Source organism: Artibeus jamaicensis, unplaced genomic scaffold, assembly GCF_021234435.1.
Source record: "Artibeus jamaicensis isolate MK-2021 breed Jamaican fruit bat unplaced genomic scaffold, CSHL_Jam_final contig_373, whole genome shotgun sequence".
NCBI classification, from domain to species: Eukaryota; Metazoa; Chordata; class Mammalia; order Chiroptera; family Phyllostomidae; genus Artibeus; species Artibeus jamaicensis.
The window spans coordinates 12,655,001-12,667,235 of record NW_026521807.1 but is presented as its reverse complement, the minus strand read 5'-3'; the positions used below and the strand labels follow the sequence as shown (position 1 = coordinate 12,667,235).

Genomic DNA, 12,235 nt, shown 5'->3' with positions numbered 1-12,235 from the left:
TAGAATAAAGTTTTCTAGGAAAAAAATCTAAAGTGATTAAAAAAAAAACATGAGTATACCAAGAACTTTTAAATACGTTGGAGACATTTTCTGTGCCTGGCACAGCAATGGCTTGTGGTCTTGAGAAGCACCTGAGGCATGCAGCAGCTCCAAAGCACTGGATGCTGAATAAGCTGCCCCCCATGTTTGCTCCTCAGCCATCTGCCAGTGCCCACAAGCTCAGAGAATATCTGCTTCTTGTCATTTTCTTAAAGAACAGGCTTAAGTACGCCCTGACAAGAGATGAAGCAAAGATCTGTATGCAGCAGTTTACTAAAATTGATGGCAAGGTCGAACTGATATTCTCTCCCCTGTGGTGTTATGGGTGAGATCAGCACTGACAAGACTAGAGAGAATTTCCATCTGATCTGTGACACCAAGGGTTGCTTTGCTATTCATGGTATTACACCTGAGGAGGCCACGTGCAAGTTGTGCAAAGTGAGGAAGATCTTTGTGGGCACAAAAGGAATCCTCACCTGATAACCCATAATGCTGACACCATCCACTACCCTGACCCCCTCATCAAAGTGAATGACAACATTCAGACTGACTGGGAGACTGGCAAAATCACTGGTTTTATCAAGTTTGACACTGGTAACTGGTGTGTGGTGACCGGAGGTGCTAACCTGGGATAAACTGATGTGATTACCAACAGAGAGAGATACCCTGTTCTTTTGACACAGTTCATGTGACAGATGCCAAAGGCAATGGCTTTGCTGCCAAGCTCTCCAATATTTTTGTTACTGGCAAAGGCAACAAACCATGGATTTCCCTTCTGCATGGAAAGGGCATCAGCCGCAGCATTGCTGAGGAATTGCCGAGGAGAGAGACAGGAGACTGGCGGCCACACTCAGCAGTGGGTACAGTCAGCTCTAAGTGACATGATTGGAATAGTCTTTGTACTTAGTTATGGGTAACACAGCACACATAAATTAAGAAATTGAAGATGAAACTCACCCCACATCTGCAGGTTTAACATGGGGGGTTCGACAAACCTTTATTGGAAAGATAGCTCCCTCTTATACAAACTATATCAAAAAATAGAAAGCTGTTCACCTAATTTTTCGATGCTACCATCAAAACACCAGAGATATATGAGAATCATTTTAATCCAATCTCTTGCCTATGAATATACATGCAAAATATTAGTAATCTGAATCAAGAGTGGACTAAAACAAAGTAAGGTTTATTTAAAGATTTCAAAGAGGGCTTAACATAAGGATATCTATCAATATAATCTCATCATTAACAAATTATGGGAGAACTATCATATATCAATGAAAAGAATATGATGTTTGTACATAAATAAGAAAATAGGAGAGGAAAAAAAAGCCCACCCACATGTAAATGGGAATTTTAGTATATAATAAACAAATGTGGAGAGAATAAATGTACTTAGACAATTAATTATTATTTTAAAAAATAAATCTCTAAAACACTCACAAAAATACATTCTAGATGAGTAAAATGTCTAAATTGTAAAGTAAAACTTCAAATATTGGTGCCTATCAGTAAATGAATGGATAAAAAACTATGGTACATTTACACAATGGAATTCTATGCAGCAGAGAGAAAGAAGGAGCTTCTACCCTTTGCAACAGTATGGATGGAACTGGAAAGCATTACGCTGAGTGAAATAAGACAGGTGGTAAAAGACAAATACCATATGATCTCACCTTTAACAGGAACCTGAATAACAAAATAAACAAGCAAGCAAAATATAACCAAAGACACTGAAATAGAGAACAGGCTGACAGGGAGCAGAGGGGAGAGGGGAGGGAATTTCAGGGGAAAAAGGGAAGGGTTTGCAGGTACAACTATAAAGGACACATGGACAATAACAAGGGGGGGTGGAAACAGGAGGGAGGTGGGGAGCTCTGAGAGGGTGGGATGGGAGTAAAAGGCAGAAAACTGTACTTGGACAACAATTTAAATAAATAAATAAATAAATAAATAAATAAATAAATAAAAAGACAATATAAGAGATTGTGATATTGGTATAGATTATTTCTTAAGCAAGGTACAAAAACGCAAGTGTTAAAGGAAAATAATGATTAATATGACAGTATGGACCATCAACTTAATATTTTACTGATATGCACCAAAAAGACAAGGGACAGAACAGAAGCAGATACTTATAACATATTTGAGAAATTATTATTATCATGAAAAATAGTTATATAAAAACCCCTAAAAATCAATAAGAAAAAGACAATTGATTAGGAAAAGGGGCAATCATGTGAACGGACAAAGCACCCAGCATGGATGAAGCTGAGGGGATCTGCATGGCTGCTAGGGTGCCAACTGCTGCAAATATTTTCAAAACCAACTTGCCAGTGTCTACTGAAGTTGAAGATGTGCCCCACCAAAGTCCAGCAACTTCATTTCTAGTTATATATGTTCCAAAGCATTGTATAAATGCATATGCAAATGTGTTCACTGAATGCATATGCAAATGTATCATAGATACATTTATATCTATGGATAGCTAATAAATTGGAGACATATAGTATTGCACATTCATACCTTGGCATAGAGAAGAACTGAAGGGATCTATATCATGTTGGAATAACCCTTAAAATATCGTATTGAGTAAATAAGCAAATTGTGAAAATATAAGAACATTTATATAAATTATTACTCTACATTTATATAAATTATACTCTACACTAAGAGCATAAAAACATGGATAGAAAGGATATAACTTTTACAATATGAAGGTGTAGAAAGGGGAGTTGATCTGGGTCTACGGTATATTTCTTAAAAAAATACCTAAAGAAAAATAGTCTAACGTCTCACCTGACCCTTGGCTCTGTAATGCTTGGTGAGTGGTAAGTCTGTAACAGGTTGTGTTTAAAGAGTCTGGTACTTGATGGTAGAGATGACTTAACAGTGGGCAGAGCAAGGCATCACTGCTAATGACTAGGATAGATCTAGTCATATGTAAACAATAGCTGTTACAGGACAATAAGCTTAGGGGAAGATGTGAGTTGGGTGAGATAAAAAATAAAAGGCAAAATAAAAGTATACCAAAACTGACTTTAAGGAATCAAAGTCAGCTTTTGGAAATAGACCCATAAGTAAACAGGTAGTCAAGAAAGATTGGTGAAGCCAATCTTTTTAAATATAACTTTCTTGTACAATCAGGACTATAATCCAGGGCGACCTGAGTTCTGTTTGGATCTCTAGGTTCTAGGGCATCAGACCCTGTAGGTGTACGTAGATGGTTGGGTATGAGTGAGAGGGGGAATAGTGGAATTGTTCACAGCCTCATAGATTTTGGAAGGAACCTTTTCCTACACCATAATCCAGATAGTCTCAAAACAGATTCAGAAGTAGAAGTAAAGCATAGCTCTATTCTTTACTCATAAATCTTCTTCCACTTCTTTTTATGGGAAATGAAAACAAAGTTGAAATCCGTACTTTCATTGGTTTAGAGAATTACAAACAATTAAAAAAAACAAAACAGGACCTGAGTAGCAAGTGGGTCTCCTGTGTCTTCCAGTACACAAAGCCTATTCAAGAAATCTTGATTTAGAAAACAAATTTCATGAACAACAAAAGAAAGTCTGCTGGCTTGATAATGCTTTTAAAAAAACCAGCAGACTTTTTAAAAAGGTCATTGTAAGATCAGTATTTATATCACCAACAATATTGTCAATAAATTAGACTTACCATTGTACAACACAGGAAAAAGCAATGTTCCTTGTTTATCTTTGGCTGCTGTTGACTTTTAGCTCTACTGTGGGAAAGAGAACTCAAACAATGCTAAGGTTTTCCTTAAAGAGTTCCTGATTAGACGGTCTTGAGCAATGCGTGGAGCACAGTACACTAACACAGGAGGGCAAAATTAAAATCTCTGTCGGCCCCTTCTCATAAGCAAGATAGCCAAGTTACTCCAGTGTGTCCCCAGCCCGGAGGAGAGCATTCTCCTCCCATGACCTTGCTCTTTGCCCCAAGTGCCTGTCGCATTTAGTCTAATATCCCTCTCAACCCCCTTTCTCATGCTATTCCCATACCTTTTCATATTCTGGGATGGCTTGCTTTGCTCCCAAACAAATGCACCCTCTGTATCTTAACTTCTCAGCATTTCAAATGAACAGAATTGCCAAAGTGGGCATTGTAAAGAATGGGAGAAATTCAATCATGTTTTTTTCCCTAGGTACAAGGTTTAGGGGCCCAAGAACTTCAATGAATTTATGTCTGCGCATTCCTAGAAAGATAGTTCTAAGCTTTTATTAGAGTATCATAGAGGTTAGCAACCATCATTGACTCCCTTAACTGTTTTATAAACTGGAAAATGAAAAACAGACATCACTCCTTTCCTCTTGAAGACAGCTCTAACGGCAAAGAGTGCACTGGCGCTAATCCTGTGTGAGAGCCGAGGGTAACCTGTCTTTACAAAAATGTTCATTCTTAAGCATAATTGACATTTTTACCGAGGCCCTCAGTGTTCTCATCTCTCTCCTGCCAGGTCTTTTGGTGTGCCTGTAAAATCCATTCAGCACAGGTGGCTGTGTTGCCTGTGAGTTCAGGAATGTTCATGGTCAAAGTGCTATTAGATCCCCTTAAGAGCTTCAACAATGAACACATTCCCTCCATTAACTGAAATCCAAAGAAATTTCCACCTAATAGTATACACTTATGTGCTTCTCAGTCTCAAGCATAGAGGTTCAATCTTTAAACTTTCCATTTTTCAGGACTTTTGGGAAAGGAAATTGTGCCGAGATTTAAAAAAAATTAAATTGCAGGATTTTAAAACAGTATGTTGGTTAATATTCATAAAACAATAAAGTGATCAAACAAACTTATACTGCTTTATATATTTTTAATAGGCATTGTTTTATGCCAGACTCCAATGAATTATTTTACATTTAGTTTGCTGGTATCACACTGATCCTGTTTTCAAGTATTTGCAAATTTTTAATGTTATTTGAAGTTTCCTGAAGGTTAACAGGATTGTAGGCTAGTAGTTTAAAGGACTGACCTTGGAGCAGGTTCACATCCCAGCTAAGCTACTTGCCGGCTGTGTGACTTGTACGAGGCTTATATAATTGTTTGGTGCCTCAGTCTTCTCGTTTCTAAAATGGAGGTAATAATGGTTTGCACTTCATACCAGCACTTTGTAATAAGCACGTAAGAGTTATTGTTGTTGCTGTTGTTAGTTGGCATTTTCTTGGTTATTATCTCATCAATATAATGTGTCCAATCCTTTAAATGTGTCACCTCTGCCTTGTTGAGAGTTGAGGTGCTTTTGTTTTAGAGCTCACCCACCGAATTTTCTGTGTTCTCTGACTCATTTTATCTAAACAGTACATCCAGAGCTCCTGGACAAATCCCAGTGGTACAACAGAACTAAAACAGGTTGTTCCAGCTCCTTGTTTGTTCTGCCAATGGAGGTAACTGGAATAAATGCAATGGTACATTGTGGAAACAAATGTTTGTGGCTTGTGTGGTCTCGTTTCATCGATGCTGTATGGTGACAGTCCTGGTTTGCAGGTGGCCACTCTGAATGTGTGGCCGAAGGGTGAGGAAGGATCTCTGCTGGCTTCTCTTTTGCCCGTGACAGTCCTTTGAAGGATCAGCTGAAAAAAAACTGTCTTGCCAGAGAGCTGGCCTTTCCTTAATGTCTCTCACATCAGAAAAAAGATCCTACACTTTCAAATGCAAATGTATCTACTGTTCCAACTCTGTGTCCACAAAGATCATGCATCTCTACACGAAATACACTATTTTAGATATTTATGCATCCATTTGGATCATAGGTGTTAAAATGATGCGTAACTATTAGGCTTGGGAAAGTGGAGCTTCAAAATCTCCCTCTGCTCCAGGCAACATTACTGCTTTTGTAATAAGCTAGCTCCTGACTTTGACCCTGACTAACTGTATGATTTTTATACAAGTTAGTTAAGGTCTGCCTGGGGAAGGAGGTGGGAATTGTGAATGGGAGAAGGGAAACAGAAAAGCAAGGGCATGCTAGAGAGAAGAGAGGGAGAATTTTGAAAAACGGGAGTGACAAGGTAAATTATTGTATAGTAAGGTCTTCTACAATGTATTTTTTAATATTTTATTTATTTTCAGAGAGAGGGGAAGGGAGGGAGAAAGAGAGGGAGAGAAACAGTGATGTGTGACAGAAACATCAGTTGGTTGCTTCTTGCATGCCCCGAACCAGGGACCTGGCCCATAACCCAGGCATGTGCCCTGACCAGCAATTGAACTGGAGACCCCTGGGTTCACAGGCTGGTGCTCAGTTCACTGAGTCATACCAGCCAGGGGTGATCTTCTACAGTATTTTGATGGATCAGAAACGGTCTCAAGGTTGCCAGCGCTGGTCAGGGAAGCTTGCGATAGGCAATGAACTTTCCTAGTCTAGGAAGAGTTCAAAAAGCCACAGTTTATAATCCAGAAGTAGCAATGGAAACTTTGAAGCCTTTTGTCTTGGCACAATTCCAGAGAAGTGGATGTGGAGACCCACTGGCACGGACGCCATTCTGTGCAACTTGACTCTTTTTATTTGATAGACTTTTGTTGCCAAGGCTATTGCATCAAGTTACTGCAATCTTGGTGGATGTAAATTGTCTCATCTGTCACTCATCCTGACAAAAATTTTAAAGGGCATGCTCTCTCCTGAAAGGAAAGATTAACCTCTTTTGCCCATTATGTTCGTGCTGTAGCTCGTGTCTAGAACAAACTGATTTATTTGAACATCAAGGGACAAGTTTGAGTGGAACCTAGTTGCTCTCACTATGAAATATGAGCACATTCAGAGGCATTTTCTAGGGATTAGCACTTTTATTTTATATCTTTGAGCCGTTTGCTATGGTTGTTCAGTGTTGCGTTTTGTTTTTTAAATTTGTGTGTAACTTACCACTCGTAGTTAAACCCCAGGAGAGTAATAAATCAGTGCTGATGGATAAGAGGATGTAAAACAAACACTCAATATTTTCAAACCCTAAATGTTGGCAGAGCAAGGAGAGTAGTTAATAGAGGGTTTATCAATCTATTGATACTAAGACAGTTCAGGGATTTCCTTTCTAAAATAGGATATCATCAACATGAACTTCCTTTGTTTATCTAGCCTGAAAATGTCCAAACCTTCGATTTGATTACCATTATTCTGTATCTCAAAATCAGTACACACTAGACATGACCAGTAACACAGCTGAGGAAACGTCTAAAGCCACTGAGCGAATAAACAGCTGAAACAAAGATGCTCCGGGCCTGTGTGCCTACAGAGGAGGAATTCACCCCCGGTGGCCCATTAGAATCAGCTAGCGCCAGTATTCTCAGATCGCACTGCGCCTGGATCCCAGGTCCTTGGTGCAGCAACTGGTTTAGGGCCGGGCCTATCGTATCCATCAGCACCAGTCTTAAAAAGCTTTCCAGGACACTCTAACATGCAGTAAAAACTGAGAACTGCTGGACTAGAAGATGGAAAAAGAGAAGGGATAAACCTTAAGTTGCAGAGTTCTATTATGGGGAGTTACTAATTACTATCTATTACTACACCAGCTTCTAAATCTAAATAAAAAATATATTGAAAGCATTTTAGTAACATTCTTTGCTTTTCATCCTACCTCTGTCAGGATAAACACTTGCATCTTCAGAAGAGGAAATATCGATCTACGGCCCTGCTCAGCTCTAGGAAACAGCTCTGTACCCTGCCCACCAAGTCACCTCTGGGGCTTGGGGGTGGCCCAGGCTTCTGCTGGGGTGATGAGACAGAAATTCTGGGTGGGAATAGGATTTATATTTCCAACTCCCCATACCAGAAAGTACTTTCAAATATCTCTCATCCACTATTCTGTCAATTAAACCTGAAATGGTTCAGGAAAACTGACCCTAATTCCCAAACCCAGCAAAAGATAGGGAGAAGAAAAATACCTTTTCAAAATACAACAATTGTATTTTGAAGGTATCAGGTCCTTGTTTTCCATTCCATTTCTACCGATCTCTGCCCAAGGTCTTTATCTGTTCCTTCCAGCATCACACTCTGGACCTGGGCCCTGACGACCCACCCCTGACTCAGCCCGTGAACCGCGGCAGGTTAACCTTCATGCTCACAGTACGCAGCCCTTGTATTAAACTCAGAGTTTAGCCACACCTCACATTGTTTGTAATCAAAAGAATATTTTCAGTATTTAAGCATGGCTTTCTTCATTGCAGAATTGTGACATTTAAGTGCTAAAAAAGTCTTCTTCTGCTGTTAAAGCATCAATCCTCTTTTAAAATCCTTAAACACTTAAATTTATCTGTGGGTATTCAATAGGGAAAAACAAATCATTTCTAGTTTAACACACACAAAAGTGAAGTTAAGACTTGAGACAACAGGGAATTTCCTATTGAACTTTATAGAAATTTCCACAGGGTCCCAAATTTCCTTTCAAAGGTCCCAAGATTTTACAATTAAATTTAGTTATTTTTACCTCTCCAGTCTCCTTTAAATGTAACATCTTAAAATAGCAACACAGAAAGCCGCAGGCTAAAACGATAACTTGTAAACCTGTTGCAACAAATTCAGTCCTCACACTAAGGGAAACAAAATTACTGGATTTACCCCCCCCAATTTTTCCCCACAAGTAATTTACCTTATCTGTGACCCAATTCCAGTTGCTTGGAAGTGGGGGTGGGGTTCCACATAACCACACGGTGGAAACACTTGAAGGATTTAGGAGCCTGTAAGTGGATGTTAGCCATTTGAAGAAAACACAGGCCAAGCCAAACTCTTAGCTGTCTGCATTTAGCCCTGATTACAGGGGTTATACAAATAAAAACCCAAATGCATTCAGGATTTAGAAAATTGCTTAGAGGCTTTCCTTTCCATAAATCTTAAAGTACAGGGGTACTCTGTATTGAGTCTCTGAATCAAATCTTTCAGTCCCATTTTTTTTCTGCCTATTTTCACGCATGGGTTCTCCCCACTGGAGCTCCGTGGACACTCCACGAGCAGCTGGATGTACCTAAGTTAAGACTAGCTAAATTTAGCGGAAATACTATGTTTACTTGGCTCTAATTTCTAGTCATAAGGATCTGTTATCCTAGAGCCTGAACTGTACTGCTATACACTGTGGCTGACATTGACGGTGACTGAGTCAGGCAGATAAGGCTGGAAGGAAGAGAATGTCTGCACTGCTTTGACCTCCCAGGCCTGCTGCTTAGCGACAGGGGCGCGTCTGAGAAGGGTCATTAGGGGACATCATCATTATGCAGACACCACAGAGTGCACTTCCACACCACCTAGCTGGTACGTCCCAGCAGTGTTCAACCTTTTTCATCACATGGCACACACAACCTAATTACTAAAATTCTGCAGCACACCAAAAATATATTTTTGCCTATCTGACCAAAAAAAGTTTAATTCTGATTCATTCACACTGGATGGCTATTGTTATTTTGGCTGTTGCCTTTTTTTTTTTTGACAATCTAAGGGAAAAGAGGTTGGTGCCCCTGACTATTTAGTCAGGTACTACATATGTTTAAAATTCTCGTGGCACGCCAGTTGAAAATCGCTGATAGAGCCTATTGTTCCTAGGCTACAAGCCTGTACAGCATGCAGACAACTGTAACACAATGGTAGGTATTTGTGTATCTAAACATATCTAAATGTAGAGCAGGTCCGGCAAACATATGGTATAACAGATTTGAAAAAGTGGTTCACAGTGTAGGGCACTTACACAAATGGAGCTTGTGGGACTGGCAAAGCTGCTCTGGGTGGTGCAGCGAGTGCGTGGTGACTGGCTGTGAAGGCTTGGGACACCACTGCAGACTTCATGAACACTGTACGGTTAGAGTGAGTTACGTTTATAGAACAACATGGAGCAAAATCACACGCAAGAGAAAATGAAGCAATCCAGAGACATAAACACAAGATTTATGAGGCAGCTGCTGGTGTAACACGCAGGCATACTGTTTTACAGCAAGGTTTTTTGATAAGTGAAAAGAGTATGCTCTAAACTAATGATAAATAGTACAGAGTAATAAATACCTAAACCAGTAATGTAGTCACTTATTATCATCAATTATTACATACTGCACAGAACTGTATGTGCTATACTTTTTTATGAGTGGCAACTCAGTAAGTCTGTCTACACCTGCATCACCCCATACATGAGAAATGCATTGTGCTATGACATTAAGAGAGGCATGTCATCACCAAACAACAGGAATTTCTGGCCCCATTATAATCTTATGGGACCACCATTGGATATGTGGTCCACTGGCCAAAATGGCAGTATGTGGCTCGTAACTGGGGGTCAAAATAGAATTGTTTTGAGGGTTGTGATTACTGTATCAACAACTGCACTGTTTATTTTTTTCAACTTCAACTGTCTTGAATTTTGTGCTATATCAAATGCCTGCATGATTTAAAATACCTGTCACTACATCCATACTCCGATTGGCAATTCTGATGACTAACGAGTGTACTAACAATGGTGCTGGCCTTTCCCCGGATTTTTGCTCACTTGAAGCATCTACATCTGAATTCTTGTGTTTCTGCTGCTCCAGGGGCAGATACGTTAGGCATTATACCTAGACACTACTCTTCTTGTAAAACGGAATTAAGAGCTGCCTTGGTATTTTCTGAAAAGCCAGGGCCAGGATCACCATGGGTCTGTGCCACACAAGACGTCATGGTCTGAGGGACAAACACATCGTATCTACCCGCTGCCCTACTTCGGGAGCCAGTGTGACTTACGCTCACCTCTGTTCTGCACTTCCTTGGTAAAGGGTCACATGAAAGCTGGTGGGACGAGTCAAGACTATTTCATACAGGAAATGTGGAAAATAAGCAGACTCTACCCAGTGCTCTGCGTGGGCTTAATTAGGGCTCTGATTCTTTCCCGGGCACAGAAACTATTAGTCTCGGCTTTGATTTCCCCACCAAATATAGACACAGCTGAGTTCATTAAGATATTTGGTCTGCTCCCAGCCACTCAAATAAGATTTTATGTATTTAGCTTTGTAAATATAACATCATGAAGAAATTGAGAGGAGTATAATACTATCAAGGGAAAGGCCTTGGTTAGAATTCAAGACATATTTTACCTACTATTGAATGAAACTGACAACCTTCTGCCATTTTGTATTATAGCCCTTAAAATTATCAGCTGTGGCAGTTTTAACTGATATTCTTAAAATAAAGCTTAGATAAAATATTCTCTTTTTGTAATTCAAAGCCCCGATAATAAATTAATGGACTTAAAATAACTGTCCTTAGAAATCCAAACTATTGATTTCTCTTTCTGATATGAAAAAATTTAATTTACATTTACATTTAAACTTGAAAAAATATAAAAAGGACTTAAAAGAAAAAGCAAATGTTCATTTACATACTAGTAAAGTGGGGATAAACAAGCTTGAAACTATTCAAAGTTAAACATCACATGTTTCAAATGAAATGTAATTCAATGAAAACATTTCCTTTCTTCGAATTGTGCTACAAGTGCACTAAGCAGTTAGCAGGCTTGAGCAGAGTAGGCACCACAGGCCAAGTGCAGAGGGTAACCAAGGCAGAGAGCCCCGGTGCCTCTGGCAAAACTATAGGCCTTTGCAAGACCACTCTCTTAAGCATTAACCCCTGGAAGACAACATCTAGGCTTGAGCTGTGTTTCAACTCCAGGCCCAGAGAAGCAGCAAAACCAGATGGAGAGACACCATGGGTGACATCAGGACCAGTTGCATTGACTAATGACATCCTGGCACCCACCAATCAGTGGAGACCATGAGGTGGTACACCTAGAAAGGTGATGGGTGTTCTAACTGTGTTGAGATTTAGCACTAAGGCCTTCAGATAAAAGTACTTGGTACATACCTCTCCCTTCTATTCCCTTCAAGGCGCAGGTCTTTCTCCCTCTTTCCTTCTTTACCCCCTTGGAGTAAACTCCAAGGGCTCATCTACTACCTCTGTAACTATCTAAATAAACTTTCCCTTACAATTTGAGTTCCTTGGCCCTGAATTCTTTCAGGCCAAACTCAAATACCGAGGTTGCTGAATTAAGGTCTAGCCTGACTTGTCACTAACAACAGGTGCCGTTTTTTTTTGCCACTAACATAAGTAGCACAAGAACTAACTTGTACCCAAAGTCAGTACCTCTCAAATAATATTTCAGAGGTTTAGATATCAAGGCAATTGCATTCAGTCCCTTCAATGTCCTCTAAAATGTGTCCTACTGGTTCACTCCTCTTTCCAGTGTCT

The 12,235-nt window shown here is 39.7% G+C and overlaps 1 protein-coding gene and 1 pseudogene across 1 annotated transcript in view; one reads left to right on the top strand and one right to left on the bottom strand.

Annotated features, from left to right (window-relative positions):
• ADGRV1 (adhesion G protein-coupled receptor V1) overlaps positions 1-12,235 on the bottom strand; it is a 519,907-nt gene that overhangs the window by 111,483 nt on the left and 396,189 nt on the right. The gene's annotated exons all lie outside the window — the stretch shown is intronic.
• LOC119059814 (40S ribosomal protein S4, X isoform-like) lies at positions 108-915 on the top strand (annotated as a pseudogene).